Genomic DNA, 22,167 nt, shown 5'->3' with positions numbered 1-22,167 from the left:
TAAGAATATGATATCTTGGTGAGTTCCTAGCACACAAGTACAAAGACATATCTGGGCCACCTCTGAGTCTGGGGTGCCAGGCAACAATGCGGAGGCAGGAGGCCGACTTTCCTTGAAGTTTTCGCCTCAAATACCGCCATCACGCAAGTGTGAGTGGCACTACCTGACTGCCTAAGAATCTTTAGAGGCTATTACATATTTTTCCATATTTATTGCCCTGAAATTTCCAATTGATGAGCCTTAATGTGAGTTTTTCAAAATATTTTTATGATTTTTTTTTTTTGCCAAATAAGTTATCAAATACTTGTAATCTCAAGAGTCAGAAGGCCCAGGAATGAATACTGCAAGTTCAGAGCCAGCCTGGGCTACATAATAAGACTCTGCCTCTAAAACCAAACATACATATACATATACATATACATATATATATACATGTACATATACATATATGTATATGGTTCTTTTAAACCTTGATTCTTCACTTGAGAGATTTTCCTGTATTTTTTTTAATTGCATTTGTTTCAAGCCAGTGAACCTCTAAGAACAATTCAACCACATGGTTGGCTCTTTACCTGTTTTTAAAATATAATATCAACTCGGGCCAAGGAAGCAGATCAACAGTACCTTGCTCAACCGCCAACAGAGGAGCTTCCTGATGCTGCACATGGTAATAAACACAGAGACCCACAGCCAGATATCAAGCAGGGAGTGAGAGAGCTTCGAATACCAGCCTTAAGCGGGATGTCTCCAGCAAATCCCTCCCCTCAGAGCTCAGAGAACCCAAAGAAGGGGAGGTAGACAGGACATAAGAGCCAGAGAGGATGGCGGACACCAAGGAAACAAGGCCTCTGTATCAGCCGAGCAATGCTCATGTGACCTCACAGAATCTGAGGCAGCATGCACAGGGCCCGCATGGGGCTGTACCATGCGGTCCTAGAACTGAAAGGAGTGGGCACATGTCCCCATTTCTAACCTAGAAGCAATCTCCAGTTGAGAACCACTTGTAAATGTAAATTTAATTTCCTCCAAGGGAGTCTCACTGGGCAAGCTACAGAGTGGGATGAAGCCCAGTAGCAGACGGCCAACAGCATCAGCTCCGCGGCATCTTTGGAGGGTCCTTGTCTCATAATGTCACATCAGAGATCTTCTTCATTCTAAATATCTTATTTTAAAATTTATGTTATATGTAATATATCAATGTGAATACACACACACACACATATGATGTTTCCTTTTTTTTCTTTTTACCCTGTAGGTTCTTTGCATATTTATTATGTCTTCTAGTTTAGTATTTTTATGGGATTCCTGAGTGCATAAACAAACAGGTCTCTGTTTCTTATGCCTTCTCTTGGGCTCTTCTCTTTTTGCTTGTTTTTCCAATTCCAATGGGTTAGTTTTTCTTTATTCACATCATATTCTATTATATTATAATCCCATACAAGCCTGCTTGTTTGTTAGCGAGAGACAGAAAAGGGGTAGATTTAGATGAGAGGAAAGGTGAGGAAGAAGTAGGAGGAGTGGCAGAAAGGAAAACACAATCAGAAGATACTCTGAGAAAAAAATCTATTTTTGATAAAAGGAAAATATATAATATATAATATTTTATTAATTATTTTGACAATTTCATACATGTATCCAGTGTGGTTAGATCATGTTCACCTTCAGCTTCTTCCCCTATGTCGTCACAGATCCTCACCTCTCACACTTTTGATACATACACACATACACACACATGTATGTATCACAGATTCAACATTGTGCTGTCCATATCTACTCATGTACTCATGGTGAGGAGGGACCCGCACTGAAGCATGGTTGACCTACCAGGGACTTCACACCAAAAGCAAACTGCCTCTCCCTCCTCCCGCAGCCATCAGTTGTCAATAGCTCCTCAGCTATGGGTGAGGCCTGTGAATCCCTTTCGCACCATACTTAAGGAGGAACTGGCTTGATCTTGTGCATATCTGTAGCTGTTATGATCTCATGAGTGCAGCAGATCCTGCCATATCCAGAAGACATGGTTGTCCAGTCCATTCCTTTCTGGCTCGCTCTCATAGTCTTTCTGCCATCTCTTCTGAGATTGTCTCTGATCACTGCTGGGTAGAGAATGTGGTGTAGATGCCCGGTTGTAGATGATTATTCCACACTTTGGACACAGTATAAAGCTGCCGTCTAAATTCCTATCCCTATGTACACAGATTACAGTCCTAAAACCTCAGCAGAAAAGTATCTTTGTGCCGTGGATGGAGATTAACAAAGAAATTCACAACTGGTCAAAGAGCAGAGCATAAGCTTAGATAATCCTCAGTATTTTTTGTGTTTATTAAATTTTATTTTCATATCATGGAATGCCTTCATTCATCTGTCCTTTGGAAAACATTTGGGCTCTGTTTTGAGTTGTTTTTTTCTTTTCTTATACTTATAATCAGTCTTTTGAATTCTTGCATCTCAAGTTTTGTCTAAGTCATCTTGGTCAGGGATCATTACTATGAGGTTAGTAATTTTTGCAGGAGACAAGATGTCTTGCTTGTTCCTATTGTGTTTTTGCAGTTGGATACGCCCATCTGGAGTTAGATGAATGATTAAGGCTTTTGCTATTGTTCTTTTAGTGGCTGGGTTTGAAGTGCTCAGAGTAACACAGTTGTGATGTCATAGGCACCAGCTTCCACCTCCAGTCTGCCCCTATGGATTAGGTCCAATCCGATGGAGGTTTGTTGTGGTTTTAATCAAGTCAGTTTGGGAGCTGGAGAATTATCTGATGGATTAATAAAATATTGCTGCTTTCTGTATTGTCTAAACTATAATCTTCTTTTCTTTATAAAATATGTTTATAAATCCTTTCATGTGTGTGTGTGTGTGTGTGTATGTGTTGTGTGTGTGTGTGTGTGTTTGCTCATGATTATTTGTGTATCATGTGCATTCTGAAGAAGGCCAGAAGAGAACATCAGATCTTCTGGAACTTGAGTGATAGATGGTTGTTAGCCACCATGTAGGTGCTCAAAACTGCACCTCCTTTCTAGGGACCACTAGTCCAAATATTCTTTAAGATAAATTTCCTATGCCAATATAAGTTTCCAGAGTCTAAGGACTGTGTTGTCTACTAACTCATTCAATAAGCACTTGGTCACTTTCCGTTCTAGGCACCGAGGTCCTACTTGATATAAAGAGACGTTTTCCCTTATACCAGTTCAAAAGATGGCAGTACCCAGGGAGTCAGGCCAATTTGAGAGGGCTGCTAGAAAGAAAGACCACCAATGGAGGACAGCCTTGAAGTCCTCAGCATTGGAAGTTAGTCCTGACTCAGCAAAATCGATGCCTTCTGAAGATGTTCTGTTCTAGATTTTTTTCCCCATAGCTACTGTAGTTTGCTTGGTGTTCTCTGATGCATAGAGCAGCCCTTCATCTTTCCCTCCATTGTGTAGGGCTCCCTTCACATCCAGAGTCTTCCTTTATATCAAGACATGAGTCATGGTGGACAAATGACCACATGTTAGTGATGCTTTTCATTGCTGTCGTGGAAGAACTTAAGGGAAGAATGATTACTTAGCTCGTGTTTTCGGGGATGATAGCCCGCCACCCCCAGAAGGGACAAAGTAATATAGTCCCCACAGCAGCAGGAGCTTGTCACACTTGTCACACTTGTGCACACTGTGACTGACTGACTCAGAAGCAAAAGCAAGACTGGGAGCCAAGCTGAACTTTAGCCCTCAATGCCTGTTCCTAATGTTCTGTGTTAGCCCTGCGCCCCAGAGGTCTCACACCCTCCCCCAAACAAAGCCAACAGCTGGAGAGAAAGTATTCAGATAAATGAGCACACAGATGGTAATTCACATTAAAAACAATAACAGCCACATCATTTTCAGCCGATCACCTTTGTAAAAATCCCATTTCAAAATAAGGACACCATGGGAGGTGTCCTTATTTTGAGAATTTGACATATGCACTTGAATGATTCAATCCAACCCATGATAATTAGGAACCCTCATGTGGCTCTTGCTACCTATCTTAGTCTTCTCTTTCCACACCCAGTCTCTCTGTGCTCTGTCAGACTTACCTTGAACACTTTGGTTCCTTCTGTTTTACTCTTGCTCCCCAGCTACAGTGATGACTTCCTCGCTGTCCTCTCTTTCTACCCTGGGTCTTTCCCAATCTACTTTCCATATTCAAGCCAGAGAACTTCCAGTGAACATTTGATTCTATCTCTCTTCTTACGACATCCAGTGACTTCCCACTGCCCAAGGAGAAACTCAAAGCTCCTTCATGTGGCTTGTTCACAATTTGGTTTCGTTTCCCCTCACCAGTCGTGTCCCCATTTTAGTCCTCTGTGCTCTGAGGTTCAGCCAAACAGGAACTTCCTTCAGTTCCTTCATTTCACCATTCTGCTGCCTCTAGGCGTTGAACATGTAGTTCCCAGGGAATAGAGCTCTCCCTCCAGAGATGCTTACACACCCACTAGACCTTTCAAGAGGCTAATCCTCTCCAGCAGGCTCAGCAGACCCTGAAAATATAGCCAAAGTTTTAGTACCTGCAGCCTATGAATGTCTCCTCTTTGGGGGTTAAAGGTGCTCTGTGCCTGGGTGTGCCTGTGAATGTTCTGTCTCTGTGTATGTATGTATACCACATGTGTGTGAATGGCCCAAAGAAGACATTGTAAACTTGCAAGTGGAGTTAGAGTCACTAATGAGCCACTCTGTAGGAGTTGAGAAGAGAACCCAGGTAACCTGCAAGAATTGTGTTTGTAACCACTGAGCCATCTCTCAGCTTCTGGAGAGAAATTGGAAAGTGAGAGAACATAGAGAACACTCAGTACCAGCCTCAGGCCTTCACATGTGTGCTCGCAGTAGTATACTGCACATACAAGTGGCACACATATATATCATACACACAGAGACACATATACATAGAGACACACAGACACACATACAGACACACAAGACACACATACAGAAAGACACACATACACACATACACACACACACACAGGCTCTTTGTGTGGCTACATATTGGAATGACCTATATAGCAAGCTGTGAATGCTGGGAAGGCAGGTTGTGTTTTCTGTAATGGCTAAATCGCCAGTTCAAGGCCCAAGGCATGTCGATTGTTCTCGTGTTTAATATTATCAATAAATAATAATAGTCCTCTTGGCTGAGTGTGTGCATCAGTCAATGCTTCGCTCTAGGCACTAACAAAATGCATGGATTTGAATAAAAATGTGTATAAACTGTCCATCTCATAAGAAACATCCTGAAGAAGGAACACATGTGAGACATATTAAAGACATATTAAAAAAAAAAAACCGCCCCCAAACCCAAAACCAATACATCCTTTCCCTCTTATCAAAACATTTGCTGACATTAAAAAACAAAACAAAACAAAACTCAGCACTTTGTTTATATAAAGTTACAGAAAATGGATGATATGACTCTTAAACTAGAAAATTATATAATATAGCGAGAGATGATTAGAGCTATAGTTTTCTTCTACAAGTGAAACTTAGAAAGACATAAGCAGTTGTGTGTTGTTATTGACTAGCAACGAGCAAGCAGTAACAGGAAGGAGTAAGAAGGAACAGCTTTATCAGTGGCACAGCTGGTGGCTTTATTTCCCTACTGTCATAACTTGCTAGTTTCTTGTTACGGCCACATCTTTGCCTTTCTGAGATTCTTCTGTCTTAAAGTGTTGCTGAGTGGTGATGCTCACAACCCCATCTTCTCAGCCATAGGAGGGCCTGACTGCGGTGTTCATCATTCTCAGACACACTGACCCGTTCAGTGTTGAGGATGTGTGCACTGTAGCCCCAATCAGGTTTATTTCAAGAGCTGAGGTAGAAAGCCTAGATGGCGGGTGATTTTTTTTTTAGTTCTTGATCTAGAAATGATGCCATGTAAACTTCTGCTCACCATGGTGAGAGTCTGCCTCGGGAGACAGTGAAGAGGAAGACAAAATCCAGCGATGTGAAGGAGATCCAAGAATACATTTAACTCTTCTATTCATAGATGTCCTATTCATCATGAAGAACTCAAAATAATGCGGTTGAGCATGTGGCTGGTAGAGATGGGATTGGGCAAGGATTACCCATGAGGGACATATGTCCTGACTTCTGTAATCTATATGGAGACATAACATTGATTTGGGCAATGGGCATGAGGGTGAGAACCAGTAGTCACTTCAGAGATGAAGTAGTTGAGATCCATGCCTTTCATATCCTTCCATGCCCTCTATTTCCTTTTATATTTTAAATCAACATACAATATTATACATCTTTATGAAATGCTATATGTTATTTCAATACTTTCATATATCATATAATGTTTAAGTCATGATAAATATATGTCACTTCTATATGTAAAAACATTAAAAATTCCTTTTAGCTGAAATATACATGGTAATTACAGCATATGATTATTATTTCTGGTCACTCTACTGTGCAAACTTACCCCAGCAGACCAGGATTAGTGTTGCATGCCTGTAGTTTCAGCACTGGGGAGTAAGTGGCAGAGGATAGTGAGTTAGAGACCAGTTTGGGGTATGAAGCCAGATCTTGTCTTGTGGGACCAGGGAGCCATGAGATGAGGGAGGGGGCAGGCTCAGGGCAAGAGGAGAATCGAACCTCCCCTTCCCTGGGCCTGCATGTTCCTGCACATGTAGCCCTGTGCTCCCAGTTTTGCCTACCGGAGGAGGTCACATAGCCTGGTAGCCACGTTAAACTTCTCCTTTTATATGATCATGTGCAGCAGCACCTGGGGTTCCTCCTTATGCAAATGAGGCATCCCAGCACACTGGTCCAGGCCAATGATGTACAATCACTCTGATAGCCCCTACTTACCCCAAAGGTTTGGATAACCTTTGTTACCCCGTTAAAATGCTCTGTCTCACTGAAGCTGTGTCCAGAGAGTGGAGAGTCTGTTCTCGCAGTGATCACCCTGCCTCCTAAGGTCATTTAGCTCCCTGCCGTCCTTGCTTATCCTCCCAGAATCCACCAGTTGTGTTGGCAAAGGATCAGCCAGGAAGGGCAGGAGGGGGAAGCAGAGTTTGGACAGCACTGTCTAAAAACAAAAGTACAGCCGATTGTCATCTCTAACTGTGACTTAATGTCCATTGATCAACAATTCCATCTCCCTGCCTCTACCACTCCACTCTCAACTTCTATCAGGATTTAAAAACTCTGCCTATGAGAGCATGTGGTATCTAACCTTGTTTTGTTGGGTGAAAATAGAGAATGCCAATGTTTCTGAGGACATCTCTATTCAGGATCAATAAGAAAAAAAAGAGTAAATTCTGAAATCAGTCTTGAAAACAACGGATTTAAAGATTGAACTATTATGAAAAAGGCTTAAAAAATCTCACTGACAGAACTCCTATGCTGTTTTTGAGGTTTGAAAACAATTACTAGAAATGACTGATCAGTGCAGAAATGCATTACCAGCCAAATTTTACAGGTCTTTCCAGCACTAACTCCAAGCCTCTTTCCAGCTCTGGCCCTGACTCCATCTTTTCTTGAAGCATGTTGATTAAAAAGTCACTGTTTGTGAAGCATCTGAGGCAGGCTTTGCCCAGTGGTCACAAGCAGAATGGACTGACATTTGTAGCTTGGAAACCTTGAAAAAGGAGTAGTTAGGCTGCACTGACCCGGAAGCTCTCCCCTCTTTCTTTCAAGTTACCAAAAATTTAAAATTAAAGCTAAGCCGGGTGGTGATGGCACACACCTTTAATCACAGCACTTGGGAGGCAGAGGCAGGCGGATTTCTGAGTTCGAGGCCAGCCTGGTCTACAGAGTGAGTTCCAGGACAGCCAGGGCTACAGAGAGAAACCCTGTCTCAGAAAAAAAATGAAGCTAAAATAAAACCTGGAAGCTATGAGAAAAGAGAAAGGCTTAGAGAAAAGAGAGCTGAACTTTCAGCATGAACTAAAACAGCCACAAAAGTGAGTACATTCTTATTTTGATTTGGTCATGAAGTTCAAGAGAGATATTATAGAGCATATATTAAATTCAAAGCTGTCATCATACACTGACATAAGCCCACAGAAGTTTTGATAAGCCTTCTCCCCAACTCTCTTTCAGTACTGAGGATTGGGCCTATATTCTACTGTGTGTTAAATGATCATACCATTGAATTTTATCCAGAGAACTCTTGTATCTTTTTTATTATTTTGAGACAGTGTCTCACTGAGTTCCTCAAGCTGACCTTGAGTTCATAACCTCCCTGAGTTAGCCTCTTAGTGATTGGGGGGGGGGGGGCGGTGAGCCTACACCACCAAGCCCCGCTAGGTAAACTATGCTATGTAGTTGATCGCTGACTGATCTTCTGGAGCCAAGGAACCTTTCTTTTCCCAAAAGTGTCCACATGACAATCTGTTTTGAAACATCCCCAAAGTTTGTGAGTGCTTTATGTTCTTTTTTTCTCAGAGTCAGCTGTTGGTGACATGCTTAATAGGAAATGACAGGCTCAAAGGGATGCCACTGTTGAGCACTGACCTTATTTCTCTGGGTTCTCTGGGTGAGTGATCTGTGTTTTGATCTGCCTCACCTCTGCAGAGCAGTCATGGACAATCTGGGTTGGTGCTGAAATGACTGAGGAGTAAGTGAGATTATTTAGGGAGTAAGAGATTAAAGGGCAGGAGATGCCTGCAGAAAGAAAAAGGACATAGAAAGGAGTGAGAGCAAATTGACAGGCAGGGGTGGAGGAGGAAGACCAATCCCACTGGCAATGAGCTGGCATGAGTGGACAATATTTTAAGCATACGCACAGACACAGGCACACCATAAAGTATTCTAGGCTTGTTTGTGTGAGAAGACATCACAAACCACATTTAGATCATTTATTTCCCTGCTCACTTATCAATCCAGACATTGATCCACCCATCCATCAATGTGATGAGCATTAATTGAGTTGCCTATTATGTTCAAGGCAGCAAAGTCAGTAATAGACCCTATGGAAGAAGTATATCATTACATCAAAACTTCCCAAGTTGTTCGTGATAATTTTTCATGAATATAACCACTACTGCACACATTTGGAAGAGGAGGAAATGTGAACCACTAATAGGTCAAATGACTGGCCTAAAGCTAGCAGAACAGAACTTCGTACAGTGTGGTGATTAGAGACAGACTTTAAATTTCAAATGTGCTGCCTCTGGCTAGTGAATAACTAAGGTTTAATTTGTCTAACACAATTTTTAAAAACATTTTCTTCTAAGGAACTCAGCAACAGGCACAAGCCCACGTGTCAAGCCTGCAATGCCCCTTTTCTAGGCTTGTTTCCTGTGGTGTGAAACTAAACACATTTAATGCTAATTACTCATTTGATCATTTTTCAAACCTATTATCATCAGTTGATGTCCTTGGTGTACAAGAGGCATATTTTCCCTTGTTAAATAGGTTCCTCCAAGTCAGTACAAAAGCAATGGCACTAACAACCCAGCATCCTTACTAAATGTCAGCCCTCTGGGTCTGTCTTCCTTTCTTTTAGAATAAAAGTGCTCATAAAGTCAGTTAAGAACGTACCATAGACGAAAACTTCTGCATCCAAGATGATATATGGAGGGATAGAACCATACATCAAAGACTAATCATGTTAAGAACCCACTGAAACAGAGAGAAATGACCAGATCAAAGACTTCCCACAATTCTGGCTAATGGACACACCAGAGTGAGGAAAGATGGAGAATTAGCCATATATTGCGACCAGCACTAATCCCAGTCTACAGTTGGTCGGTGGAAGAGATTCTGAATCCTCTGGCCCTGGCTGACAGTGATCTTGGATGTCCTTGGTTTCTGAAAGGTGGTCACCTAGCCTTATTCAATTCATTGTAGTGGAGGCTGGTATGTGCTGCTGCTCAGTGGAATAACAGACCTTCACATGGTAAGCCCCCTTCAGAGGGAGCCAATCTGGCATACCATCTCCACAAACAGCTACGTATTGTAGATTAGGTGATTGATAGCTCTGGTCTTAAAACCTTTGCTTTTTTTTTGTTTTTGTTTTTGTTTTTTTGGTTTTCATTTTTAATGTATTTACATTTACTTTTCTCTGCTTATTCCCCTGAGTATACAATCTTCAGGAGCAGTTCTCCAAGGCTTGGGAACTTCCCTAAGAAGATGGTTCAGGCCCCAGTGCTGACCAGTGGCTACTCAAGACCTTGAGACCACATGACACATGTCATACCAGAAGCAGGCCTCCAGACATTTCGTCAAGTCATTATTGAGTTTTATAATGACTTCACCATGAAGCCAAAGGTGCCTACTCTATACTTTGGAAATGTGGGATTCACATTACTAATAGGAGGGTCATGAATCAGTTTCATGGAATCTCTGACTTTGGAGATTTTATCTTTATTTTATTATATCATGGCAAAGTCTTCTTGACCTACCATCTCCTCATTTAGGAATGTGTATCTAGCATGCTGCTGGGGTACTGTAGTCCTGTTGGTTGGTCTCTTGGGTTTTCCTAGCTTGCAGAACTGACTTTATGACCATGGATTGATTAGTCACCTCCATGTCCTCTCTTAACACCCTGAGCCAGCTCACTGTTGCTCTTGAATATGACTAGTTTAGATTTCCCATCCAGGCAAAATCATGCTCATGTACTTAAGACTAAAAAACATTGACTAAAAAATGTAAACATCAATAATCAACGCAGAAATTTATTAGTGGTCATAGATCAGTAGCTTTAGTGTTAAAATGTCAGCACTACCCCTCCAAAAAAATCCACAGATGCCATGATTACCTGTTTAACTGCATTTTTGGACTGGAAAAGAGAAACACTAGTTCAGTAATTTCTGCCTGTGTTGGTCATGCTGGGAGTTGAAGCAAGTGTATTGCACATGCTAGGCAAACACTCTTCCACAAACCTGTATCCTGGCTCCCCCGTTCATTCTTTAGACCCATTTTTATATGATAATTTTTAGAAAAATGAAGCTAACACAAAACGTTTCCACACTGATCTAAATAACAGACATAAATGATAACAATAACAAGTGGCAAAAAAACACTGATGTTGTCCCTGGGATTCCATCAGAAGTCTCTATTCAATGACACTTGCCATTACAAACACATAGTACTTCTTACATTCTGTACAAATTCTATTGGGTTTGTTTCTGAAAAACAGTTGTCAGGGAGTGGGAAGGACAGGCCTTGGTCTTTATCATTAATCCAAACAGAAACTCTTCTCATGGTCAGCTCAGGGTTTCTCAGCTACTTTCCTCGATATAATGAAGGTCACTTTCCCAGCCGCTACAATGGAGAAACAGACTCTGTCTTGGGAAAAGGAGGCTAGGCGCCATCAACACATCAACTGAAAGAGAATGCTTGGCTGGGTGTCTTCTGGCCAGGAAGGCCCTGAAAGGGCACACTTTCTGATTAACACCTCTTTGTCAGCAAGAGGTGACCTGTGGTGCTTCACAGCTGCAAGCTACCACTTGGCTTACTGAGGCACAGAAGCCTCAAGTTCAAGGGCAACAAAACTCTCAAAGATGGGAGGGGCTAAGGGAGGGGACAGAAAGATAACCAAGTGTCTATTGTTTTGTTTTTGTTTTTTTACATGAGCCGATCTTTTTCCTCATCTTTTACTACAGATGAGGAAAGAAATAAAAGAAGGAATTTTTAAAATTTAAAACAAGAATAAAAGGAAAACACAGAGCAAAGTGATAATTCACTGATACTTGTTTAAACAAATCAAATCTTCGTTAAAAATTCTGTATTTATCTTCTTTTTCATTGTAATTTTGTTTCTGGAAATTTACTTCCCATTATATAACTCTACAATTCCTTCTTCTTCTTCTATTAGACGTGTGATCTGAACCAAGATTCTGAGATAAAGTTGAAGCTGGAAAAGGAAACTGAAGCTGGGGCTTTTATAAGGGCGTCCATTAAGACACACCCCTCTGTGGCCAGGGATGTAGAATGGGCTTTGGAAAGAAAAATGATTTTGTTTAGTTTTTTTATTTTTATTTTTGCAAGTTTGTTTTGTTCCTTTTAAATGTACTTTCTCAATAGACTTTTGAAATGCTAACCTTGACTGCTAAAACTGAGAGAAAAGGGATTTCCCCACACTGGTGGATTATCAGATGAGGAAATGTAGCAGTCATCACCAGATGCATGATGGGAAGTGAGCTCTGGCCTGCTGGGACGGCAGGCAGGGAAGCAGGCAGCAGCCATCACCAGGTGCGTGATGGGAGGGGAGCTCTGGCCTGCTGGGAAGGCAGGCAGGGAAACTGGCACTGGCTAGGGGAGGTGCAAGTGACACAGGGCGCTTTCCGCCTGGGTCTCCTTCACACACAAGCTTTCTTTAAGTGGTGTCTGCTTTTATTGTTCCCAACTCATCACAGAATTGCTTCATACTGAGGTTCTGGAGGCTGCATTCTAAGCAGGATGAGGTGCCTCCTCTTGCAGTTTGGTTTTCGCAGACTCCATTTCCGCGGCTCCCTCCAACCCCAGTATAACTGTGAGAACAGGATTGGGGCTGTCGGCTTCTCTCTCTTGTCTAGTCATCTTTCTTTCCTTGATACCTTCTAATTTGTCTCCCCTTGATATGAGGGGTTTTTCCAATAATTCTATTTATATACTAGATTTTTAGTTTTGTTGAAATATTAAAAATCATAATTTTATCATTTGTATAATCAGATTGTTTTTCCAGGCCTGTTAATAGTAGTAACTAAAAAAATTAGAAACCAAACAAATGTCTTCACCCCCTTCCCATTTCTGAACGTATATTCACTTTTTAAAGGATTTGCCATCACATTTCCGAGCAGTGTACCGTTTACTTTTTCGGCCTTAGACGTTGTTGATTTCCCATTCTAAGGGAAGCAAGGTTCTGGTTTTCTTTTTCTCTGGCTAGTCCCTGCCCATTTACATTTTCTACATGAACCATGTGTACATAATCATTGTATGCAAATGACAATTATAACTGAATGACTGGGAAATACAACTTTCTGTACTTTATTTCACCACACAGTTGGCTTAACATAAGAATTTCCTTAATTTGGGGTTTCCACAGTTGTCTGTGTCACTGTCATTATGCACTCCAAACCCTGCCTCAGTTTCTCCATTCTCTAGAATTTTGAGCTAAGCTTTCCAGTCTTGGTCTTCTCAGAACAATCATCCCCTGTGCTTTCTCCCCATTCCTCTCCTGTGTTCATATCAACATCTGAGTAAAGTTCCAACCTTTGTGGACAAACCGTAAGGGTGAGTACACTTCCTCCTGAAAACCAGCTTCAGAGTTACAGTGTCTCCCCTGTCAGGTGAGTATTTTCTTTTTCTTCCAGTTAAAGTTGTTTTATTTGTTGTTGTTGTTGTTGTGTTGTTTTGTTTTAGATAGTTTTGTTTTATTATCTGCCATCTGTATTCTTTTTTTTTTTTAATTTCTGTTATAGTACCATTAACTTATGTTTTTTTCCCTTTAAACTGTTTTTTTTAATTGTCTTTTTACTACTTTGTGTCTTTTCTAATCCCTCAAGTAACATTGAAAATTATCTTTCCACACTCTCTACATGGATTCTGTTTCTTCCAGCTTGATTTTTCCTGCTTGTGAATATTCATCTCTATTTTTCACATCTGAGACTTTCCTTGTGTGTTTTGATCTTAGTTATCTTCTTATATTTTTTTTAATAAAGAGACTCTTAAAAGTTAAAAGACAGCTCTATACGTGACTAATAGTTGGGACACACAACACACTCCTGGAATCCATAATGTCTATAACCTTGTGCAACATTCTATTGCGATGCTCACATTTCAAGTGAAGCTCCTTTGGCTCAGGCACAGGTCTGGGCACCAGTGCTTGGGGAGCTGGGTCAGAATGGAGATTCAAGGGTTTATTTATTTTCAGTACATGCGGCCCTCCTTGACTATATACAGTTTCTTCCATATCAGAATCTACACGGTCTTTCAAACAACCCTTCAGGCTTGAACCAAGGCAAATGATTGCTAGGCTCAGGCTTTCTGGAGTAGGAGCTCTGTGGGGAAGCTGGCATAAATACAGACAATTGAAAGCTATCCTGCTCTTAGCTCCACTGACCCAAATCCATGGTGTTCCCATGTAGCCAGTCTTTATGCCAATGGTTCTCAACCTGTAGGTCATGACCTCTTTGGGTACTGAAGGACCCTTTTATAGGGGTCATCAAAGACCATTGGAAAACACAAATATTTATACTACAATTCGTAACAGTAGCAAAGTAACACTTATAAAGTATCAAAGAAAATAATTTTGTGTCGGGGGTCAGAACAACACAAGGAGCTGTATGAAAGGGTCGCAGTGTTAGGGAGGTTGGGAATCACTGCTCTACACTTTAACGGAGTTGCACATGGCTTTCCCACTGGCAGCATCCCTCAGGCTTTCAAACCTTGCAGTACCATTTATCATCCACTCTCTTGTTTTCCACCTCACACAATTTTATTACCAATTCCTTCTCCTCTACTCGTTGTTCTCATGGGTGAATGTCTTTAAGATCTTGTACTTTGGTCTTAGGTTTCAGGAGCATGAAATGTCATTTAACCTACCATTCTTAGCCACTGGGGTTCTTTCCATCTTTATAATTAATCTTGTCGTGAATAAGAGTGGGCCTGTTTTGTTCAGCTTTAGAAGTGCTCAGGGAGTGACTGAAGAAAACTGCTCCCATGCTAAATGCTGCACATTTGATCTATTTATTTTAATAAATCTCTGGCAAATGACAGCCAATTATCTTGCTCAATGAATGTTGGTTTGACATACCAATTACCTCATGGAACCGTTGTTGGGTAGTCACCAGAGAAGACTGCTTGGACATGGGTGTTAGCCAATAGAAAGTCTTGATCAGCTGGCTGGTGACTGACTGCACTGGGTAATCGGGATTCCAGTGTAGCAGTGAGCCTTTCTTGGGATGAGCTTTTAAGCACAAAAAAAACCATGTTCTGGGTTGACATACTTCGGTTAACAAGAACAGTTAGCCAGAAGTGGAGCTATAGAACCTAAAAGGCAAGTTAGTACATTTAGAGACTTTCCCAGAACTATATTGACTTTGATGGATTAGGCCCTTGTTTTATTTTTGGCAGGTGGCACTGTCTACATACTGAATTTTACAACCGGAATGGTACTTCCATCATGGAGTCAGTTGTGCTAAGGTCCTGGGTCCTACTGAGGTCTGGGCTCTGTTACAGGAGGAAGTTAAATTTATTGATAAGTGGGTAACTTTAGTCTAAATTCACATAAAGAAGCAATAAATCACAGCTTTGAAAAAGAAGTGTGGAAAGGGACCTGTTTTCAAACGTGTCTGAGTCTCAAGGCTTCAGTTAGGGCGGATGGAATTTTTAAAGGATTTGAGAAGAGTTTCATAAGGGCGAACAAATAAGGAGTTTTGGTTTTTTTTTTTTTTTTTTTTTTTTTTTTTTTTTTTTTTTTTTTTTTAAAGATTTATTTATTTATTACATGTAAGTACACTGTAGCTGTCTTCAGACGCACCAGATGAGGGTGTCAGATCTCATTATGGGTGGTTGTGAGCCACCATGTGGTTGCTGGGATTTGAACTCATGACCTTCCGAAGAGCAGTCGGTGCTCTTCCCCACTGAGCCATCTCACCAGCCCAGGAGTTTTGGTTTTTAGATGGTGCAGACTAATTTAAAAAATTAGTAGCCAAGCATTTTGGCTTACACATATAATCCCAGTGCATGTAATACCCCTTTCAAAAAAACAAAAAACAAACAAAAAAAAAACAGTTTTTTTAAAAAGATTTTTAGATTGTTGACTCTTAGGGAAATGATCAAAGTGGTTCTTTTTGGTTTGGTTTTGTTTTTGTTTCTGTTTTGCCAAGCAGTAAAGTAGGACTTTATTAATTGGTCATAGTTGCAGACCAAATGGTATCTGGAGATTAAATTACCACTAGATTTATTGCTAAAGTCATTTGACTATTAAATCTTGATGCAACTCCTAACTGAATCATCAAATTATCACAAAAAAAGCAAAAGGAATGAACATGGGAGCAAAACTAAAACCAAAATATTACCAGTGTAATAAAAAATAAATAAAAAGCATTAAATATAAAGAAGACATGGGGGGAAAGATAAAATAAAAACTGTTGATGTGTGGGTGCCTTCCAGCTGGAAGAGAATTTAACAGTCTTTGGAAGAGAGAAGAGAGAAAAGGAGATTTAAAGTTTCAAGCATTTGGTTACAATAATGTAACAGGAGAGTGAGCACAGTATATTCTTAAAAATTGAAGAGAGACTATTTTTACACACACTCACATTCACATACTCACACATTCACACACACACGCTCACACGCACACTGTGTATGGGAGTCCAATGGCAAAGTTAGCAAGCAGCAAGGCTGAGTCTTTGAGCCTCCCTGGCTGTCAGTGGCACTGACCCAGTCACTGTGCAGACTAAGTCCTTCAAGATACTAGAAACACACAGTGTTTTGTTTCTCATAAATCTGTCTATAATGGGTGGATGCGAAGAAGGAAAAAACGATAACAGCTCATCCAGGATGTGTGCCAGCTGCCTACTGCTCCTGAGCTATATCTATGGTGTACACAGTTACAGGCAGGAACCTAAAGCAACGTGCTGAGGGAAATCTCACAAGACCCCTAGATGAGCTGCTACAGGCAATAATGGCTGCTGAGAGAGGGAGAAAGTAATCTTCTTCAGGCACGAGACCCCTGACAGGTTATCCGGTCCCAAGTGCCACCCATAAGTGCACATGCGCAAGCAACACTAAATGGACTGTGTGTGTGTGTGTGTGTGTGTGTGTGTGTGTGTGTGTTTGTGTGTGTGTGTCTGAAACCAGGGTCTGGCTATATTGCATGGAACAGAGAACGGCGTATGTTGCTGGGGTCGGGAGGCACAGAGACAAGCACGTATAGGTGAGAGACTAAGAGAAAATACAGAGCGTCCTCTGTGGTGAAGAAGTCCCTGTTTGTCATTATTCAGCCTGTGTCTTGATGGCTGGACACCCTTGTGTAAGTTGCACAGTGTGGTTAAGTGTGGTTTTAGCTGTAAAATAGTCTTTAAAATCATATGCTCAATCTCTAGCAGCCCACCCCCCTCCCCACAAAGTCTTGGGTGATTTCTATGCACATTCAAATTTGAAAAGCTTGGTTTAGGTTCTAATTTTTATTATTTTAGTTAGAGGTTTAGAAAAGGGTTGAAAGTCAAAACCTGGCTGGAAAGTTTCTTACCTCTGAATTGTGTCCCAGCCTTGAGAAACCCTAGTTAAAGATAAGGCTTATGCTGTATTGTTACTGGCACTGAAGTCCTTGTCAAACTGCTAAACTGTCTACAAATATGAAGAGTGGAAAATCATAGGAATACAGAGCGCTACATTTCATCATTTGGTAAAAGATTGGCAGTGGTACCCTAATACTTTCTATTATCTTTGACAAGCCATGACATATGTTGGCAAAAAAATAAATAAAAATGATTTAGTTATAGTCAGTTAGCTCAAGTTAACAGCAATGTATTGATCTTTTTGAAAAGATGTCTTGTTCTCAAGAATCCATATATCACATCTATTGATCCTATACTGAAAATGATGTGCTCTGTACAGCCTTACGATTTCACAGAGGTATGTGGGAGCATCACTGTCAAGATGAAGAAGCCACGCCTGTGTGCAAGTTTCTAGGATTCTCTAGTCTCCAAGCATAAGTTCTGCTTTTGCCCTTTGTGCTATTGTGATTTCCACAGAATTAGTTTTTTTTCCTAAGTGTTGCATTGGTTAATCAATAACAGTGGGTTGGAAATTGATATCTAAGTTAATAACTCCCAAAGAGATCAAATGAAGTGGGCAGGCCCAGTTCCCAGACCATCATAAGGCAATACCAGAAATTAGTGATAAAGGTTAAAAACAAAACAAAATCCTCCCTCTGCTTCAGCATTAAATTAAAATTACTCTTGTGACTCATTATCTACTCAAAATGACAATCAATCTGCAATTGTAGCCTTTCTGAAAAGGAAACCATTATCTAGTAAATTCTATAGGATGTGATCAAAACAGCACTCGGGGGCATAATCATAACTTCCAATGCTTATATTATCACATGAAAAGGAAAGAAGAATTTAAACGTTGTGCCCAGTAATTAGAAATTTTCATAAAGAAGTTTTTGAAAAGGAACTTTAGCAGAAAAATGAAAAGCAAATGAACATTTGAATCTAAAACATATCACAATTGATAAATCTAAGAATTGAGTTCTTGTAACTATAAGCAGAGACTGGGATTGGGGAGGTAGCTCGGTGGTGGAGCAGCTGCTTAGCATCCTCAGGGTCCTGGCTTTGATTCCCTTGCACCAAAAGAAGCAAACACATAAAAAGAACCAGTAAACTAGAGAAACTCCTGACAATTTAAGACCACAGAGTAAGATTTCTAGGAGGCAGAGAGACAGTTACGAGCCCTTGTTGCCTAGTTCCCAGACCCAAGTCCTGTGGGTCACGCCCTCCTGTAATGTAGCTCTAATCTGATGCTCTTTTACAGACTCTCTGGGAACTGCACCTATGTGCACACACCTGTACAGACACACATAAATACACAGAGCTAAAAAAATTAATAAAAATTGAAGCCTTTTAAAAAGGTTTATCTAATTAGTGATTAGAAGTGATAAAGCCGAGGCTTAATTACACACCGAAAGGAGATGCTAGTTTGTTATAAGAGAATTTGTAATCTCGGCGGGGAGTAGAAATTAATTTCATCTATGGAGAAATAATGTGACATATGTAACAAAATTCTATTATTATACAGATGAAAAAACTCATAAAAGGGTAGTTTACTGTTGCAATTATATACAACATCAAAGAATTAAAACATTCAACACCTGGTCCACAATATAGGAGTACTAAAGAACCTATGATATATTCACTGGGTATAATGCCATTTAATCATTGAAAAGTTGTAGAATAATTCACATGTTTATTGTATAATCCCTTGGAAAGTGACGACAGCAGGTTTCAAACCATCGGTCAGGGCCTTTGGTAGACTAAATGATCTAATAAACATGTCAAGCCTTGGATGGAGGAGGCATTCAGCATGTGCTAGTTTTCCCTCACACACGGGATCAGTTTGAAAGCTGGGTATGAATAAAGTGGTTGTTCCCAGCCTGGTGTGGGGGAACTGTTGGAACTGTTCTCAACCTTACCAGTTCAGAGCTAGAGCACTGATTTTGCACATGTTGGCATTTCATATCAGGATGCAGTGAGTTGAAGTGTGGTTTCTGATGTGGTAAGGAAATGATAACACAATGGTGTGTGTTTGCGTGTGCGCGCGCGCGCGCATGTGTGTGTGTGTGTGTGTGTGTGTGTGTGTGTGACCTACTTCTCAGGCACATGTTTAAGTATTATAGCCAACTATCAAAAAGAAGGCAGCTGTGTGAAAGCCAGAAGGCATCCAGATTCTGACAAATGTGTTTTAGTTCATGTGGCCATTTCTCCCCGTTGCTCCAGGTCTGCTCTCTATGCCTAGCTTGTCCACACCCACAGAAAATGCTCGCAGAAGAAGGCTGGGCATCCTGATGAGTCGTAGGCATTCATTAGAAGGAAAACTTCCTCCTCAAGTCTACGTGCTTGAACTCAGTGATCTAAGTATGAGTCTGCAGCTGTTACAGTGGATTTGGATGCTCTGGTGTGGATTGCTGGGTTGTGACTGGACACGGAGTGGGTTTGAGTGCTCTGTTGTGGTTGTTGGAGTTGTTACTGGACATGTCTTACTCAGAGAAACAGCCACACGGGACTATTGAGATGGGAGCTGAGCCCTCCCTGAGTCTGGCTGTCAAGGTCATGGATTCCTATTGTTTCTGTCCACTACAGGTATCAGTGGGAACCTCTGTCACATCTGCAGATTGTCTTACTTCAGTGGCTGCCCTTTCTTCCTGAAACTTAAAACACCACTGTGTGGGGGTGACAACCTGCCTGGATTCTATTTCCCTTGCAACTGAGATTTTAAAGTTACCATAAGACTCTGTAGGAATAAGTCTTTCAGATGTAGAACCCATTATGGCGTCAGTGGATAGGATTTTGTTTTCTTCCCTTTCTTTCCATATCTGTGATAACCCAAGTTACTACTTAGACTCTACCCCAATCTTCTGGTTTGTAGCTATAGCACATCCACTACCATTTAAAGTCAATACTGGACAAGACATAAGGGACCTTAGGACGCTTTCTTCCTTCCTTATCTTTTTTTCTTGGTGGTATATTTACTAATAAGCGTATTTCCTTTCTGGAAATTGGAAATCCTGTGGTACTAACCCACTAAATTAGATCCTCATGAATCTTGTCTGTGCAATTATAATTCAGGCTACAAAGCCAGTGGGAAAATCTGTCCCTTTGATAGAATCCTAGTTTGTGTGGTGAGACAGGCAGCATACAAGATGTATACAGGGTTCATGCTCACCTAGAACTCAACACATTAATGATTGAATTGTGAGCATATTTAAACACATATGGAATAAGTTCCCTCTAAATACAAATAGCTTGTTAAAACTCAAGAGCTAAGGCAAATGTTTTTGGTTTAGAAAAACCCAAACATCAGGAGAAAAATATTTGTAACATTTGTCTAGCTCCAAATACCACTGGGTCAGCTTATCCCTTCCCCTTTAGCTTGCAGGTTGTTCCAGGAAAGCAGAATACATCTCAACCATTCTAGTCTATCATAACAAAATGCTCTCAAATAAATGGGTGTTTTCAAAAATAACTTTGGGGAAAAACATTATTTTTTCTGCAGTGACCCCTTTTAAACACACACACACACACACACACACACAATTTGCTTTGTCCAAAGCAACCCTGGTACGTCCCCTCTGAGTATGAGGGTCTGTGTTTCCTTTTATCGTTGTGTGTTTGTTTGTTCCTGTTGTTGGAGACATCTGTAACTCTGGAGGCGGTGTGGGGCTCTGCTGCAAAGCAGGGAGCCCTTTCCTACTTAACAACAACTAGTGCTTTATAACACGCAGATTTTATAAGGCCTAGAAAGTATTCATATAAATATGTAATTATTTGGAGTCTTTTTTAAATCCAACAAGTCTCTAAGCTCACCCCATTTCCCTGCAGTGCCTCCTGAGTTCTTGGTCATAGAAGGCAAGTATATTAGTTCACCTCTGCCCTACTGTTTAATGGACTGGGCGACAGGAACCAATTCTGCAATCGGAGAGGACAGTGAGCATTCAGGGATTATCTACCAAGCAGAAAAGTGAAGAATCAAGCGAGCACTCAACACCATGCACATGGATGTTTACATTTGGGGGAAGCTTGTCCCTGTCTACCCAAATATCCAGACAGTGCCTTTGAGGGCAATGTTACCCGGAGTGCACTGCTCACTGATAAACTCCACCTTCCACCTGCCCTCATAGTGTCTCTTGAGAGGACTAAGAGAAATATTTATGTCTACTTAATTGTATAGATAATTTTCTTCATATTGCCAGTAGGAGTTTTCAGTGTTGAAATTTTGGATACAAAGTGAAACTAAAAAATTTATTTGTATTGCAGTGGAGATCCGATGCTATGTCATATATGTTACTATACCATGTGTCAAGTGTGTTATTACACCATGTGTCATGTATGTTACTACACCATGTGTCATATATGTTATACTATGTGTCATGTGTTTTTGCAGCATGTGTCAAGTGTATTATTCTACCATGTGTCATGTGTTACTACATATATCATGTATGTTACCATACTATGTGTCAAGTGTGTTATTACACCATGTGTCATATGTGTTACTACATTCTCTGCATAAAATAAACTGACAACTAAAGCATGTAAACAACTTAACAAAGGTTACACTAGTAAAACAGAGACTAAAATTGAACCCATCTGGGTGATCACTTGTCTGTTTTGTTCCCTCTTCCAGTCTCCCACCTGTCCTTGGTAAATGTGACAAATACAAGGGTTGGGGAGATGGCTCAGTCAGTAAGGATCCTGAAGTCATGAGGACCTGAGTTCAGATCCCCAGAACCCATGTAAAAAGCCGGGCATGGTGGCACACTCTTGTAATCCCAGTGCTGCCAAGGTGGAGACAGGCATCCAGGCTCCATGACCAAGCAGCCTAGCCTAGGTAGTGAGCCCAGGGCTGGGTGGAGGCTCACACACTCACAACACCAGCATCGGCAAGGCTGGGGCAAGCAGACCAAGGCTAGCCTGGGCTACCTATCATGCCCATGTTAGGTCAGGGCTAAGAAACTGCTTTTCCTTCACTTGATAAACCTGTGGTGAGCTACT

The 22,167-nt window shown here is 40.9% G+C and overlaps 1 long non-coding RNA gene across 1 annotated transcript; it reads left to right on the top strand.

Moving 5' to 3' along the window:
* The first annotated feature begins 12,121 nt into the window (after window positions 1–12,121).
* LOC116094455 lies at window positions 12,122–21,759 on the top strand. Its single transcript, XR_004120120.1, has 3 exons — window positions 12,122–12,160; window positions 13,153–13,236; window positions 20,998–21,759. It is a non-coding gene; the product is annotated as an uncharacterized LOC116094455 (long non-coding RNA).
* The last annotated feature ends 408 nt before the right edge of the window (window positions 21,760–22,167 follow it).

The sequence above is a fragment of the Mastomys coucha genome, unplaced genomic scaffold, assembly GCF_008632895.1.
Source record: "Mastomys coucha isolate ucsf_1 unplaced genomic scaffold, UCSF_Mcou_1 pScaffold16, whole genome shotgun sequence".
Classification (NCBI taxonomy): Eukaryota; Metazoa; Chordata; class Mammalia; order Rodentia; family Muridae; genus Mastomys; species Mastomys coucha.
Note: the sequence above shows the minus strand (reverse complement) of the source record. Positions and strands in the feature narration are given on the sequence as shown.